We start from the raw sequence: 4,270 nt of genomic DNA, 5'->3' as shown, positions 1-4,270 counted from the left end.
TCTGCATTATTTTAATCATGGTTAATTAAAAGAAAGTATAGCAATGGAATTACTAACCGTATATGGTGAGTCAAGTTACCATGGTTTGGAAACAATGGAAGGATCGAAAAAAGAACCAAAGAAGCCTGACTTCTCACCATCTGCAGATTTGCTCAAAAGCAAAAAGTCGCTCTCTCTCTCTCTCTCTCTCTCTCTCTCTCTCTCTCTCTCTCTCTCTCTCTCTCTCTCTCTCACACACACACACACACATTCTCAAAGAAAACAATGGCAGGAGAAGTTGTGCTAGGAGCTGCAGTTAGAGTTCTACTTCAAAATCTGATCTCAGTTTCGGTAGAGCAAATCAGCCTCGTCACAGATTTCGATAAACACTTGAAAAGGCTAAACGATTGCGTCTCGACGATTCACAGTTTCTTGAACGATGCGGAGAAGAAGCAAGTCACCGATGAAACCGTCAACCGGGGGTTAAGGAAGCTCGAAGGTGTGACTTTCGATGCCGACAATCTCTTGGATGAGCTCAACTATCAACATCTCTCCAAGAAACTTCATACCGACGAATACAAAATGCGGAAAAATGTACGTTTCGGAAAATTTCGATGTCATGAGTCTTTTCGAAAAGATTCTTACATCATTAGTAGGAACTTGGAAATAAACAAGCCGTTCTGGAAGAGCTTCAGAAGCATTTGGGAACCGAAAGGTTTCTAATTGTCCTCGACGATGTTTGGAACAAAAATCAAGAAATATGGGATGATTTTGTTACTCCCTTGAGGAGAATTAGTTCCTCTACGGGAAATGGCATCATTGTTACTACGCGACGCGAACATGTTGCTTCGCTGGTGACATTCACCAACTAAGTAGCTTTTCAGACGACGAGTGTTGGTCCATTATCAAAGCAAAAGCCATTGGAGAAGGTACTATTCCGTCAGAATTTGAGACCATCGGAGTGCAGATTGCAAACAGATGTCGAGGTTTGCCATTGGCGGCCAAAGTGGTTGGGGGATTGTTGCGCGGCAAGTCGATTGATTGGTGGCTCTCTATTTAAAAGAATTGGCTCTCGGATTTCGGAGATGAAAATTTAGTTTCCAAGATTTTGAAATTTAGTTTTGATCATTTATCGCCACCGGCACTCAAAAAGTGTTTTGCGTACTGTTCGATATTTCCTAAAGGATTTAACTTGGAAAGGGAAAAATTGGTCGAACTTTGGATGGCAGAGGGGTTTCTTCAAGGAATTGATATGGAGATTGTGGGCAACAAGTTCTTTAATATTCTCTTACAAAACTCCTTGTTGTTACAAGTTGTAGGGAGAAACGACTATTATGGCAATATAATGTATTATAACATGCACGATCTTGTGCATGATCTAGCATCGTCTATTTTAAATACAAGCGAGCAAGTTCGGTACATAGGCCTGCAATCTACTACTAGCGGTGAATCGCGTGCTATCCTAAATGAACAAGCAATTTCTCTTCTTTCACTATTGCCCAATGATAAAATATGCGTTAGCATGTTCTCGGAGTTCAAATCGTTGCATGTTTTAAATCTAATGGGCAATTGTGTCGAAGAGTTTCCAAGTTCGATCGGAGTGCTAATACACTTGAGATTTCTTGATATTTCAGGCATAAGAATTGAATATTTCACGTTCCTCGAGTAGAACTGCCTCCAGAGATGAGAAGATTAACACTTGAAGATTGCACGGACTGCGAACAAGTTCTGACGCTAGGGCACTTGCCAAATTTGAAGAATCTTTATCTGATTAACCTGGAGAATGTGAAATCCATAGGTTCGTCGTTCTACGGAATCGACAAATGTAGAGCATCCGGTACTACAATTACCGTATTCCCGGCACTCGAAAGGCTCGAGTTGGTAGAAATATGGGAGCTGACAGAGTGGTTTGAAGCAGAGCTGGTGCCGCAACCGAGAATCGACGACCATCTCAAATGGTGGTGGTATTTTCTCGCCTCGAGTACTTGAAGATCAACAGCTGCAGGCAATTGACGAACCCTCCGAGTCATTTTCCATGCCTTAAAGAATTGCAGATTTCGCACGTGGATAGTGGAGTACCTCTGGCAATTATATGCGGGCGACTAGTCTCGCTTACGACACTCGATATTGAAGGAATCGAGGGATTGACGTGTCTCCTCGATTGGTTGTTCCGTAACAATCTAAATCTCTCGCAGGTGTATGTGGGCTCCCAACTTAACGCATCTCTAAACAGAGAGCCGTCGTGGGCGCCACTTTAATCGGAGAACAACAGAACTGTTTTGTGTGCTGTGTTTGTAGTCTTAGAGAGAAAAGAGAGAAAACAATGGAAGAACTTTTTTATTCAAAATAACGTGAGCACAAGTCTTATTATCACAGTTACTGGCAATGAGCAAAGTACATCTCTATTTAAAGAGTAAGAGTTGTATGTTAAGTTAAATAGGGTAACTCCAAAGTATCGTATCATGGTGTAACTCTAATACAATATTTGCATGCAATCTAAGTGTTTATATCAGGAGCCCGGAGATGGCCATGTCGACTAGTCAGGTGTTTTCTATCCTTGAACTTCGTGCTAATTACATTGAGGGCGATGTAAATTTTAAGTGTGGGGGTGGATAATTACTTGATTTTATGTGCTTTAAATTTTTGATTTGCATGCCTTAGGATTTTTTTTTATTTAGTTGTTTTGGTTTAGTTATTGCTTTCGATATAAAAAAAAATTGAGATAAATGCTTCGATGAATCATGATGATGAAAGATGGCTGATGTTTAATGATGAAATTGTTTGCTTTATCTTGATTTTGATCGAATTTTGGTGAGCTTTTGATTCAAACTGTCGTAGGAAGGAGTCATTGTTAGGAATCTCAAATTATGCGTTGCTTTGGTTGAAAGTTTTGTGTTTTAAAATTTGAGTTAATTGATGCTATTCGGTTTTAGAACTTGCCTTAGGAATTTACAAAGTGAAATATTAAATTGTTGAGCAATTTGGGAAGTGATTTGGGCCATCTTTGAACCGTTTGAGCCTTTCAAGCCTACCTTTAATTTTTTATCATTCGAACCTTGATTGAGCCTTGGAGAAACGGTGTTCTTTCTTTTAGCCGAAATAAAGTGGGTAGATTACATGGTGATTTCTTGATAAATTTTCCCTTGGAGCTTGGTTGAAAAAAAAAATTGTTACGTTTTTCTTCTTCGTAAAAAAAAAAAAAAAAAAAAGAAGAAGAAGAAATATCGGGGAAGAAAGGACTTGAGAAAGATTTTAAAGTAAAAACTTGAACCATCATGTTAAGAGCAAAAGTGGAGACTTTTGAACTCTTAGCAAATCGAGTTAAGCAATAAGTCCTTTGAGGTGAAGAAATGAGTCCAAAAGCTAAATCTTAGCAAAAACACATCTAGTCAAGAACGAAAGTTAAAAATTCCGTCAAGTGCAACTCTTAGTGACTAATTGTGGGATGAAAGGAGAAGAGTAGCCACTTTTACCCATATTTTCTACCTTGTACCAAAAGCCCAACATTTGAAAGCCAAAAAGTCTCAATGATCCCAATAGCTCAATTATTTGATACTAGCCGAGTAGAGAAATTTGGTGAGTCTTTGGAGTTGAAATATTATTATGTAAGTATAAATTTTCTCCATTTTTAATTTACAAATATGGGATACTTGAAGCGATAGCATGGTTTGTGGTTTTTGGCAAGGGTGAGTGAATACATATCTTTGAATTACGAGCTTGTAAATTTTTTAGAATTGTCATGATAATTGCAGGTTCTGAAAACATGAAAGTTGACCATTAATCTATGTGATGAGAGGCATTTGTTGAAACCGTTGCTTTGAAAGTTGCTAGTTTTTGCTTGAGGACAAGCAAAAGTTCAAGTTTGGGGGTGTGTTGAGTATATATTTTACACTCAATGTATACTTTCTTACGAGGATTTTTGTATACTTTTATTGATTTAATGGTGCTTAATGAGTGGTTTATTGTATTTTAGGTACAACTTGACGATTTGGGAGTTCCAAGGATGAAACGAGCCAAAAAAGGTCAAAAATGGGCAAAAATGGAAGAAGACAATCGGATGCTGAAAATTGGCCCGGCGCAGCCATGCCATATTTAGCCTATTTTTGGCGCGGCCGCGCGCCAACTGCAGAATTTGGGCAGAATGTTTCGGCGATTCTCGCGCGGCGGTGTGAGAATTGCACTGATTCTCTCGCGGCCGTGTGAAAACACGTTGGAGACAATTTTGGACTTTTAATCACACAAGGAAACCTAAAATCTTCTACCAAGGTGGGACATCTATTAAAGGACAAAC

At 39.0% G+C, this 4,270-nt stretch overlaps 1 pseudogene; it reads left to right on the top strand.

Annotated features, from left to right (window-relative positions):
- The first annotated feature begins 264 nt into the window (after positions 1-264).
- Positions 265-1,896, top strand: LOC148769793 (putative disease resistance protein RGA3; annotated as a pseudogene).
- Positions 1,897-4,270: the final 2,374 nt, after the last annotated feature.

The sequence above is a fragment of the Erythranthe guttata genome, chromosome 7 (genome assembly GCF_056151865.1).
Source record: "Erythranthe guttata isolate IM_541 chromosome 7, IM_541, whole genome shotgun sequence".
NCBI lineage: Eukaryota > Viridiplantae > Streptophyta > Magnoliopsida > Lamiales > Phrymaceae > Erythranthe > Erythranthe guttata.
The sequence above is the reverse complement of the archived record's forward strand: the minus strand, read 5'-3'. Positions and strand labels throughout refer to the sequence as shown.